The sequence below is a fragment of the Schistocerca nitens genome, chromosome 6, assembly GCF_023898315.1.
Source record: "Schistocerca nitens isolate TAMUIC-IGC-003100 chromosome 6, iqSchNite1.1, whole genome shotgun sequence".
Classification (NCBI taxonomy): Eukaryota; Metazoa; Arthropoda; class Insecta; order Orthoptera; family Acrididae; genus Schistocerca; species Schistocerca nitens.
In genome coordinates, this window is record NC_064619.1 from 265,371,075 (window position 1) to 265,384,855 (window position 13,781).

Below are 13,781 nucleotides of genomic sequence, written 5' to 3' on the forward strand. Positions count from 1 at the left end.
TTCTATTTGGCCAGTAATGTAAAAATCCTAAAACCAACGCATATTTTAAATTCATGGTGAAATTCTTACTAGGGTCAACCCTCCCTCTTCGATACTCGATTTTTTGCGTGAAAATGTAGTTTCGGGTGTTGTATAGCAGTCAAATGCATTTATCTGCCTTGTTAAATTTAGGTATAGTTCCACAGTAACATGAGTAACGCCATTCTGTATCAATATGACCCAGTATTCAGAGCTGGTTTCATTGGAAGTACGTATGTCTGCAAAATTCGGAAAGCTGTATACATGGGTTGGTTCAAATGGCTCTGAGCACTATGGGACTTAACATCTGACGTCATCAGTCCCCTAGAACGTAGAACTACTTAAACCTAACTAACCTAAGGACATCACACACGTCCATGCCGGAGGCAGGATTCGAACCTCGCGGTTCCAGACTGAAGCGCCTAGAACCGTGTATACATGGGGCAAGAGAATCTGAAATATTCCACATGCAAGGGAAGTGATATATGACGGTGATGAGAGACTTGAACATGCCGTTGTCGAGATAAGGAGACAGCTGTGGAGAGGTGAGAATGAAACTAAGGGAAGAAAGGATGGAAGGAAGGGAGACGAGAGCTTAACATCCTGTCGACGACGAAGTTATTAAAAACGAAGCTAGGATTGGGGAAGAATAAGAGAGGAAATCGGCTATTTGTTTCAGAGGAACCAGCTTGACATTTACCTTACGAGATTTAATGAAATCACAGAGGATGAAATTGTTGTCCGTAACTCATTCTGTCATTACCTAGTTCTGTTTAGGGGAACAAAGAACAAATTACGTTGTTTATACGGCAATTGCAGACGTATGTTTCTGAACGGTACCAATATGTGCACCTCACTGCATCGATGAACACGTTTGAGGGTTCATGATCTGAAAAAGAAGTCTGCAGTATCTTACACAACTTTTGATTCTGCAACGCTCTACAGATCAAAGAAAATTAGAATATTAGGATAGTATTACATGTTTTAAAAACAAATACAAAGATATTTTGGAAAAGGAAGAAAAAATAAAAGAAACAGAGGAAGTAATAAAAATTATTCTAAATGAAAATCGATAGTTTTCAGAAAAAATGATATATACAAAATATATGGTTTTGTTGTAAATGATAAAGGAAGATTTACGTTTTAGGCGTTTTAGAAGAATCTGTTTATATTGTTAAAGATGTTAATAAGAATAAATTTATGTATATTATATGTAAAAGAGATCTTAAAAAAAGAAGTATTTGTTTGTATTCCATATAATAATTTTAGACAAGAATTAGAAATTTTTTAATATCCTAAAGAAGAGTCATTTTTGGAAATAATAGCATATGATCTTTCTACTTTTAATGAGCACTCATTCCCTAAAATAATTTACTTGAACACAATAACGACTTTTTAAGATGAAGATAAACAAACAATAGAAAATATATAAATGGGTGAAATATTAGAAAATTTACAAATAAAAAACTGTAAGCGACTAGAAGATCTAGAAGAAGAATTAGAACTAATTATTATCAACATTAGAATCGAAAATGATCATGGAAAAATAGATACATTTTTAAATTCAAAAATATTCCAGATTGTTATTGTTTCAGTTATTGGATGGAAGAAGAAATTAGAAATGAAAATATACATTTAAATTTTAAGTTTAAAGTCGAAAACACTAAAACAATGGCAAATATGAACAAGGAAACACTTGTGTTCATTGTTTAATTTTTATTTGCATAAGCTTGCAATTGTATCTATTGTAACTGTTTCGAATTTCTCTGGATTAACCACATTATTCTGCTATGTATTTACGAATATAATAATTTCCAAACAAACGCCAAGGTCGAATTAAATTTCCATCTTCTGCAGAATAAATTTGGTAAACATTATACCGTAAGTAGCTGAATAATAATAGAAACCATTTCTTTTCTACAATTTCCTTAGTTATGTAAATGAATATATCTGTTCCCAAGGTGCAATATATTTAGGAATAATTAGTTTATCCATTTATTAAAAATTAAAAATTATTACACAAAATATTTTTGTGTACATACGTGGATTTTTTATAGATTTGTCTTCGAACGGCTCCAACACCTGCGCTGACGGACTCTGCTGCATTTAGAGTGCTACTGGATCGAAACTTTTCCTTTTTAGTTGTTTTTTTTCACTCTACAGGCGATGCCAACTCTGAAGTCAACATCTTCTCCGGCTAACCCATCGACGTTTAGACAACGTAGATTTTAACCCAAAGACCACTTTGTGGAACTCTTGTTCGGCATCTATAATGAAAAGTGTTTGTACTTTGCAGGTGTCAGACAGAAAGCTGACTTCGTGAAAACTGCGCTATCAATCAAGGTGCAATATAACATGTATTCACTGGAATATTTTAGTATTTTCAGAATGAACAACTAGACATATATGTATCTGAACTTGGGAACGATGAGTGCTATTTAGTGAAAGAGAGGGAGAATGCTATTTGGATCGAATAGATACTTTCTGATCTTAAAAAAAATCTCTATGTACCACTAGTTTTTTGTATCACACGTAGATACATGAAGTTACTTTTGTGAAGTTAACACATCTGCTTTTTAGTGCTTATTTTTACTGTAACATATCATATCCTAGCCATGCATTAATTCGCTGTAGCAGTCTCCTTGCCTCGATTCCTCTTGCAGCAAAAATGGAATTTTGTTCAGCCTGGAGTTGATAGGACAGTCTTTAACTAGTCCTTCTAAATGGAAAGTGGTCGGAGTCGAATAGACTGGTTTTAAGAAAGAGTGAGTATATTGGGATTAAGCGAAACAAAGTGGAAGGGGAAAGATGAGAAGAATGTGAGAGGAGGAGGAAAACTGTACTGGAGTGGGAATAACAGGTCTGGAAGAAATGGTGTGGCAGTAATGGTGAATAAGACCGTACAAAGCTGTATTGAAAGTGTGAGATATATATCAGACAGGATCATAATCTTAAACCTGGGATTCCAAAACGAAACAATAAAAGTAATCCAGATTTATGCACCTCAAGTGGGATGTAGCGAAGAAGAGAAGAAGAACTTTGAAAATGTGTTAGAAAACCATGTAGAGAGTGCTAATATAGTGATCGGAGATTTTAATGCACAAGCAGGCAAAGGCACAAAGGGATTTGAGCAAGTATTGGGATGTTTTGGATATGGAGGCAGAAATGAAGAAGGGGAAAGACTCCTGGATTTGTGCCAGAGGACTGGAATGAAGTTAGCAAACAGCTGGTTTATGAAGAGAGAAAGCCATGTTATCACCAGATACAGTTGGGATGGAAGAACCAAGAGTGTAATTGATTATATTCTAGTAGATAGAGATTGGGGAGAGAAAGTAAAAAATGTGAAGGTAATTCCAAGTGTGAGTGCAGATGGAGACCATAGATTATTGGTGGGACAATGGAAAATGAATCAGTGTGTGAAAAATAGAAAACAGAAGAAAGTGATGAAGATACGGGATTGGAAACTGAAGGAGAGTGAATGTGCTGAGAAGTACAGAGAATTAATCACACAAAAATTTCCAAAAGTAGTTGAAAGGGTCCTGTAGCCACCTTTCATTAGTCCGGTAGCCCAATTTCACAAGTATTTCTCTTTCTTCTCCTTGCTTCTCTTTTCTCTTTACTCTCATAGTGGCGTGATTGAATGAATGTGGTTGTGTGTCACGTTGCTAGACGGTGGCGTAGTCTGCTGCAGAAAGTCTGCGATAGTCGTACAGATTCAGCAGCACTGGTACAGAATAGCCAACTCTCGTAGTGGTCAAGTAGGCAAAGAGGTTTGCGCTACTTGTGAGAAATCCACCTGCGTTAGGTTGGTGGCGGTAATGGCATCTTTGGGCTTTCCGGTCCACGCGGAGCGTGGAGGAGGCTGGAGAGGAAAAAGGGGGCAGTCTGCCGCCGCTACGGGAAGCGCCCACAGCTGTGCTCCAGTCGAAGAAGGGTGAGTTAGACTGACCGCGTGGCGCGTTGTTACTTGGCGAGGGGAGAGCTGTTAGCTTTTGGTCTCGCTTTTCAAATCTGGAAGATTGCTTTGCCTTGTCGCAGCAAGGAATGCAAAACTTTGGCAGATTTTTCTTTTAGCAAATTTCTGTAGCAGACTTGGATCCGCCGGAAGAGCGCCACACAAAGGTGTCGATAGGAAGTGAGCACTCGCTTCTGTATGAATGTCTGTTTGCCTTCAGCTGTGCCTGCATAAGCTTGCACCTTTCTAAATATTTAGAGCCTTGCCTTCTCGTAAATTTTCTTGCTTTACGTGTCTTTCGTCCGTGGGGAGCCGACCACGTGGTAGAACATTATAGTTGTTGGGCTACCGGCATCACTAACTGTCCGATCGCATGTTTGTTTTAGATAATGTTAACATGATTGTGTAATGTGATATTGTTGGAATTTGGCACTATTCCTAGAAATTGTGTCTCCACAAACCACGTGTTATCAGGAATCGTGGATATGCCTCACATCCTTTAGTATTGCCCGTGCACTGTTCACGACAATCAAACATATAAAATAAAATAGAAAATGCATGAACACTGCATAAGATCAGCTCCCAGCAACACACCTGAAAATATGACTTAATGTAAAGCATTGGACCTGTGCATAAGGAAACGCATTGGATGTGCTAACGGGAAAGCTACGAGGTGAGTGGCTCAGGTGCAAAAACGTAATCTAGGAACACAAGAGAAAATTGTAGGTCAAAATATTTGTTCCTAAGATAAGGATGTGAGGCATATACACGATTCCTGATAACACGTGGTTTGTGGAGACACAATTTCTAGGTATAGTGCCAAATTCCAACAAGAGAGTGAGTTAGAGTTAATGATGCTTGCTGAAATAATTTTCCTAGTAAAACTGATTATTAATGTGTTGTTGCCAAATTCAAATTAAAATTTCTCAAGACTGAGGCTTATAAAGTTTTGCTTAGTAAATGATCGCATTACTACCTGTTGTTAATCGCAGAAAGTGAGTTAGTATCTTACATAAATGTTAATTTTATGTCTCATGGTAGTAAAAGTGGTAAATTGCATAGTAGGAAATTATATGTTCATGATTACTAAGTGTTTGTCTCTCTTGTGTACATATTAACAGTATAAAGACCACTCACTTTGTGTAAGCCCTAAAAGTAATAGTGTGTTTCCGTAGCCGTTATAATTTTGCAAATAGTTTGTACTGTTCCAACTGTTAGTTTCAATCTTACCGTAAACATATGAGTGTGTCAGAGTTCATTGCACTTGCGTATGGCCAAGTATAGGTTGTGTTTATCCGTTAAAATTACTAATAACTATTTTCTTCAACGAGAATGTTAATCATTATTTTGCCTAGTTAGGCTGGCGACCGTTTTCCATTATCAGTTAAACAGTGCAGATAAACAAAATTTTGTTTGTTACTTTTCGAATATTTACATAATTCTGACTTTCACTTCCAATAAGCCACCTCCGTTAGGTACAACATGGTCAACTTAACAAAATTCCTCCCAGAGGGTAACACTGCTATGCTGCTTTGTACCATAATTGCTTTTACAAAATAGTTTTATGTCACAACCTGTTTCTAGCATTGAGGTTATGGTGCAGTAGTAACAGCGGACAGGAGTGTTATACGTGGCGCCGCGTGACAGGACGTTGTTCAGTTTGCACCTACAGACGGAAAAAATTATAAGTAATTAGCATTTTACAAACATAGAGTGAACATAAAACGTCCAGCGACACGAACCTGTACATTAGTTGACAGAACGGATAGCGTAAGTTCAGCTTAAATTGAAAATTAAAGGTGTCAATACTTAATAGCAGCTAAAATGGTCAGGAAACTAGAAATGAATCTAGATACGTGAGAGCAGAATGCAACCGAGAGCAGTTCAGGCATCACACCAACAGATGGCATTACGCGCGAGTTAAATTACGTACGATACCATGCCGATGTCAATAAACACATAGAAGCTATGAATGTCGCTCGTACAAAGGAAGACAATATGAGCGATGTTGTGGAAGACAGTGGCTATGTTAATGAATCGCGGGATATGTTCGAATCACCAGAAACTGAGAGGGAAGTAGGACTTGAAACTGAAAATGCGGTAGATATCAAAAAAAAAGACACCAGATCTGACTGATTTACTTAGAATACTGTCTGCGCAATTTGCAGCACACAGTGACAATATTAATGCACAAATCACAGCACTGGGGCAACAAAATGCAGAACAAAGGCAGCTAATTACAATACAGGGTAGTGATATTAGTAAACAGATTGAGAAGGTTGATGTAAAAGTAGACAGTGTGAGTAATGATATTAAAAACCTCAAAAGCGAAATTACTGTCATCAATGGCAATATTGCCAACATACAGGGACAAATTGATGACAGTAATGAAAGATTTGACACAAGTAATTAAAATCCAAGATCAAATAGAACCCTTAGTCTGTACTAAAGTGGATGAAAAGGTATTCGGTATTAAATCCGAAATACAAACCCAATGTAACGAGGAATTTGCACTGATCAAACAGTCTGTAACAGAAACAAGCAGGGCTCTAACCAAACAGATTCTTACTTGCGAAAAGAAGTGTGAACATAACACTTCACAAATCCAAGGCAAAATGTATGACTTGGAAAGAAAAATACAAACCGGACCTACACATTTTACTGAAAGAATGCCTCTCAGTAAAATATTAGAGGGCGAAGAGAAATTCGACCCTGCAAAGAGGCATAACGGATGGCACCCCCTAGACTTTATAAAGAATTGCGAAAGGAACGTTCATGAATATTTATCTGACCAGGAAAAAATTAATGTTGTAATCAGTGCATTAACGGGAGAAGCAAAAAGGTGGGGGTTGAATCTGGATAATAACCAGATGTCTTTTGAGACCTTTAAACAAAAATTTATTGACGAGTACTGGTCAGAACAAAAACAAGACCAGTTGTGGCGTGAATTTCTAATGGCCAGACTGTATGATGTCAGAGGTAGGCAAGCCATGAAAGAATTCTGCGAATCATGGTACAGAAAACTGATACATTTGAAGGCTAGAAGGACTGAAGCTGAGAACGTTTGGGTTCTTTGGCAGAAACTGCCTGAGGATTCTAAACGATATGTTGGGAGTACACACAGAAGTTTTTCTGCGTTTCTGGAAAGAGTAGAGGATGAAGATCACTGGCGAAGAAATCGCGAGTCCCGTCCCAGTCATAACAACAATTATTCGCGCGAAAGCAATGACCAAAACGAACGACCTGAAAACGATAGATATCGTGCAAACACGATTCAAAGAGGTCGTGGGAGAGGCAGAGGAAATTATACTACGCGCGGTAGAGAATACATGACGCGGAATTTCCAAAATAGAGAAGAAATGTAAAACTGAAAACCGCGTGTGTTACGGGCCGGATTCACGTGGAAACTGGTTTTTGGCCCAAAGAAAAGATGTTAAATAATAGATTCGAGAAGGAAAGATGTAAACTACAGGGCAGAAAGGTTAAGGACGCACCTATAGCAAAATGGTTCAAATGGCTCTGAGCACTATGGGACTTAACATCTATGGTCATCAGTCTCCTAGAACTTAGAGCTACTTAAACCTAACTAACCTAAGGACATCACACAACATCCAGCCATCACGAGGCAGAGAAAATCCCTGACCCCGCCGGGAATCGAACCCGGGAACCCGTGCGTGGGAAGCGAGAACGCTACTGCACGACCACGAGATGCGGGCGCACCTATAGCAGACGGGCGCGGAGTGATACATAGTGGCGTTCCCAGTGCGAAGTCACGTGACCGTTCGTGCTCGGGCCAGCGGTTGCCGGAACAGCGTACATTGCACTTGCTAACACACACAAATGGCAGACGTCAGAACAAGATGGCTGCCGTAGAGAGAAACAGAAGAGGCGGGATCGGACACTTCCGATGGCCGGTTTCAGTAGTAAATGAATATAAAAATGGAAATAAAGTTAATATGTCATATGATAAGGATAACTCAGTATCGGAATCGTGCGTAAAGACTTTATTAAAGAATGAAAGGGAGACAGAAAAGGCGAGTGAAAAGGGGAATATTGGCACTGTTAATGATGTGTATGAGGTAAAAGACGTAGATGTGGGGGTGGTTATGATGAATAAAGAGGAAAGGGAGGTAGAATATGCCATGTAAAAGACGTGTGCACAATTAAAAATAGGTGAAAATGATGTAAAGGAGGACGTTAGTGAACATTGCATTATAAGCAGTGCAGGTGAAGTTATTGCTGATGGAAAGTCGCTTAATGATTTTAATGCAGAAGGGTCTGGTAGGGATTTCGCACGATAACCTGAAAATGACAGCATGGAAGAAAATGAAATGAAAGTTATCGAAGTATATGACGATTATACTCAGTATGAAGTTGAGGCTGAAATCGTTCAAAGTGATATAACACAAGTGCCTGACTGTCCAAACGATGTGCATTGTGTAGAAAATGAGTCGAAAAACAAAGTGGCTGAAACATCTAGTGATAATCTGCCTCACTGTTTAAAAGTTGCCTTATTGCTCGAATCTGATGACGGAAATCAGTGATAGCACAGATGATGAAGGGTATAGGAATACAGATAAGAATGAATATACTAACTTTCCCTATTGTGCAAAGGTCGAGGCCTTAAGTGAATCTGATGGTGAGGAAGAGAGTAGTGATGACTCTAGTGACGATGAATTTGCAGGTGTAAACGAAAGTGAATTTACTTTTACTGAAAGAGGGTATGAGAAAATTAGTGACATTTTTCCCAAGCAAGATATAGAAAGTGAAAATGGGCCAAAACCGAAGGAATTATTCAGTAATGTAACACAGGGGCAAAATTTACAGGAACCTCCAGATGATACTATACTGGGGCAAGCCTTAACAAATGTTTTGAAAGAGTGTGAATTACAGGGACAAAAAGACCCTCCTGATAAAATAATAGCAGAACAAGAGATGTTGTACCTTGCTAAAGACTTTGAAAGCCCAAGACCTAAAAAGCCACCTGATGAAACAAAACGTTGGCAAGATCTGAATAGCATAGTGAAAGATGTAGAAGATAGGAGGTCTAAAAAACCACCAGACTTAAGTGACTGTTTTTTGAACCATAAAAGACTGCCATGTTAATAAAGAGACTGGGGGCAGGATGCTGTATTTGTATATATTATTAATATTATACATGACTTTATTATTATTGTATCTGAGTGTTACCTGAAAGTGAAATATTGTTTTGTTGATCTGGAGACCTGGGGCAGGATGTTCTTTATTTTATTATTTATTCTGCTTGGGAACTGTTTCTTTTCAATTGAATACATATTGTTGCCAGCCTAATTATGAAGATAGAGCCATCTAGTATGAGAAACCTGAAAAGTTTATGAATAATGATGCTTATGGTTACTTTATGAAAGTGCAAAGAACTCTACAAGATAATAATTAATTCCTAATATACTTAAAGATCAGAAAGGGCTTATGTTTGCACTATGCTGTTCACTTAAAGGTACATGTCCTCAGATGAGGTTTGTTAACCCTCAGGGGACATGCACTCTTTGCATTGTCAAGAGTCTGACGAGCACTAGGTACCTCAGTCGTTGCCAGCACTACTTCCGTTTCTTTTCGTGCTGCCAACCTTCCTCTTCATCATTCAGAACTTTTACTATCTTCTTTCCTTCTTCTCTATCAGAGTAGAATGAAAAGTGTAGAAATAATTTAACATACTGTGCATTGTTTGTGGACAAATAAATGAATAATTAAATTGGGTACACTAGAAAATGACCAAGAATAATGAAAGTATAGTGAGTATTGTAAAAGAAAAAAAATGTAATGGTAAAGTAATTGGAAAGAGAAGTATAGATGAGAAAAGGTAAGAATACTGAAAACAGGGTAAATGAATACTATATCATGACTAAATGTAAATGTTTTTGAAAATAAGGATAAATATGATGTTGAAAAACTTTGTGTGTTGAAAAACTGTGGAGATGAACCTGGCTAATGTGTGTAAGATGGATATGAGATGTATATGTTTAGTGCCACTAAAGGCAAAAAGCACTTGCAATAGGATATAAAATTATTGTCCTGGACTCGATGTATGTAATGACCTAACTGTGTGTGGAAAAGCAATGGTAAAGGAGTAGTAAGAAATTCTTAATCCTGACTAGACCCCAAGTATGACATTTAATTGTTTCTTGATTAATGTATATGTTACCTAATGTTGTCATTTGAAAAGAAAAAAAAATTAATATTACCAGTGTCTAATTGCTGTTTCAAAGTTTCAGGTTTTATGTTTTATACCATTAATGCAATTGTACAAAAAAATATGACATAATGATGGATAAAACTTGGAGATGATGACTATAAACTGCTCAAAAATATATTGTTGGGCAGCAAAACAAGACAAAACAATAAAAATGCTGTAGTCCTGAAGTTGAGGACTACCATATATGCTATGTGAGCAGTAGCCAAAGGACTTGCCATTGTGGGGCAAAAAGTTGATAAGTGGTTACGAACTGCCAAACCTAGAGGATGGGGCAGTGTACTAATTGAAAAATGTTTGTTTTAGTGTTCTTAATCTAAATTGTGTTTTTGTGTCTCTTAATGTTTATAGGCAAAGACTGCCAAGCCAATGAGAGGCAGAATGTGTAAACATGGACTGCTAGTGCTGAGGCAAGCAGTGAACTTAGTTAGGTTTATTGGTCAATGTGTTATGAACTGACTATTTTTCTGAAGTCAGTGAAAATTTATTATAGAATATATATGGATTCTTATTCAAATGGATGTAGATGTTTTCCCGCATCTTGTGGTCATGCGGTAGCGTTCTCGCTTCCCACGCCCGGGTTCCCGGGTTTTATTCCCGGCGGGGTCAGGGATTTTCTCTGCCTCGTGATGGCTGGGTGTTGTGTGATGTCCTTAGGTTAGTTAGGTTTAAGTAGTTGTAAGTTCTAGGGGACTGATGACCATAGATGTTAAGTCCCATAGTGCTCAGAGCCATTTTTTGTAGATGTTTTGATGCTAGGGTTTTTGGAATAACTTAAAGTTTTGGACTGTCTGTTTTTAAAAATACAGCAGTGATGATTAAAGATAGGGTCTGAATAGGTTAATGTGTTTATATGCTACAAACATTTTGGACTGCTATTAATGAAGAGCAGCTTTAAAGTTAATTGTTTTGAGAAAACCTTGAAAAGTTACTTTTTTATTTAAAGAGTTAGTCGAAAAAAATTCTCATAGCTGTTTTTTTTTGTAAATATTAGTACATAAGTGGATGCAAACTGAATTTTTCAATATTTCATTAATTGCTGAACCTTGCAAAATGTACTGTGATCATGAGTATACTTGTGTGTCTCTGAAAGTTACATTCTTTAAAAACACTGAAAGACAACTTTCTGTTTTGCTGAGTTAAAATGTTCTGTGCTATTGTATATGTGTTTATATTTTTTAAATTTATTTGGAGGCTATACCTATTCTACTAATGTGAAGCTTAGTTTGTGTACTGTTTTGTCTTTTATTTGAACTATGTGTGTATGAAATGAACATGCTTGAAGGTATCCTGTGTATTGATGAAAATTAATTTCCTTAAACCAGTCTGTGGATGAAAATTACTGTAAATGCTTTACTTTGAAAATGTTTTTGGAAGAAGTGTATAAAAATTCTTAGTGTATATGCTGTATGTCTGTAGTATGTATTTTTTTTTTGTCCCAACTGAAGTTGGATGGTATAGTTTTTTTTCTGTAGCCAACACCACTTGGGTGTTATAGATGTTTCCTTGAAGTATCCCTTACAGGAAACTTCAACAAAACATGGGGCATGTGTAACACCATAGCTCTAATGCTGTACTGATTTAATTTGCTTTTGTTTCATTTAATGTTACATCATTGAGCTTCTGTAAATGTGTTTGTTTGAATCGATAACATAAAATTGTATACTCCTTTCTTTGTACAAGCTTTGATATCATGATTTGATTGTATGCTGTGTAGCATATCTCTCGTTTAAATGCTTTGACCCATTTGGAGGGAACAAAACTTAATGTATATAATTGTAATTTTGTGTGAATAATTTTGTGTAGACATGTTAATATGTGTGAATGCTCTGTGTTATTCAATGCGTTTGTTTCCTGTTATGTAAACTGCTGATCCTCACTTAGGAATCTTAGTAATTTTGCGTGTAAGAGGTAATGTGGTTCCCCTCAGGAACGGAATTGTGTAGCGCGCGCAAATTGTGGTTGGCCTAGGTGGAAAAAGTCGGGGATGAGCAATCAGTCGGGGACGAGCCAGCAGTCGGAGACGAGCTACGAGTCCGTGCACTGCCATGTAAAAGATGCATATTGTGCTGGTTCAGAGAGAGAGGCGTTTCTGCTACTTTCCAATGCCTCGGATGGATGGGTAAATAGCTGGAACTATTCTGGAATTTGTATCTGTCGTCGCCACCATGAAATGACAGAGTCCAGCAATTCAGCCTGCGAATCCAGCTACCAACATGCAGTTGCCACCACGTTGCGCAATCACTATAACGTAATACTATAATGATGTACAGTGAAGGATCAGCTTAATAGATGTGTTATTGTGCTGAAATATAAGGTAATTTATATCTGAATTTATGTACCTACCTTGACTTTTCTCATCATAACACCTCTCAGGGTCCTCTCCGTTTGAACTAAAGTGATTACCGAGTGTCCTTACTGAAAGTACGTTAAAAATCAGTTTGCTAATTAATGCCTATTGGATGGGGTAAAGTTAAAGTTAATGTGGCAAGAGAGTAAGTTAGAGTTAATGATGCTTGCTGAAATAATTTTCCTAGTAAAACTGATTATTAATGTGTTGTTGCCAAATTCAAATTAAAATTTCTCAAGACTGAGGCTTATAAAGTTTTGCTTAGTAAATGATCACATTACTACCTGTTGTTAATCGCAGAAAGTGAGTTAGTATCTTACATAAATGTTAATTTTATGTCTCATGGTAGTAAAAGTGGAAAATTGCATAGTAGGAAATTATATGTTCATGATTACTAAGTGTTTGTCTCTCTTGTGTACATATTAACAGTATAAAGACCACTCACTTTGTGTAAGCCCTGAAAGTAATAGTGTGTTTCGGTAGCTGTTATAATTTTGCAAATAGTTTGTGCTGTTCCAACTGTTAGTTTCAATCTTACCGTAAACACATGAGTGTGTCAGAGTTCATTGCACTTGCGTATGGCCAAGTATAGGTTGTGTTTATCCGTTAAAATTACTAATAACTATTTTCTTCAACGAGAATGTTAATCATTATTTTGCCTAGTTAGGCTGGCGACCGTTTTCCATTATCAGTTAAACAGTGCAGATAAACAAAATTTTGTTTGTTACTTTTCGAATATTTACGTAATTCTGACTTTCACTTCCGATAAGCCACCTCTGTTAGGTACAACATGGTCAACTTAACAAAATTCCTCCCAGAGGGTAACACTGCTATGCTGCTTTGTACCATAATTGCTTTTACAAAATAGTTTTATGTCACAACCTGTTTCTAACATTGAGGTTATGGTGCAGTAGTAACAGCGGACAGGAGTGTTATACACTGACCAGCAGATCGACAGGAAGTGTAGACGAAACTCCCCGACTGTGTAACAATTGCGTGCAATTGACCTCATCCACGCCGCTGGCTCACCTTCGAGGTAGCCGCACATATACTCTATTTTGTGCGCACTGGGCCACGTAGGAGGAAGGGAGAACTCGATCTGCTGTAGCCAGGCCCGCGGGTGAATCCCCGTAGCCGAGTTACAGAACACTTCAAACTTCCTCACCATCAGAAAATGTTTAAAGTCAAATTCGTGAGTTTCCCTTGGCGAACGTTCCTGAGGGTATCCA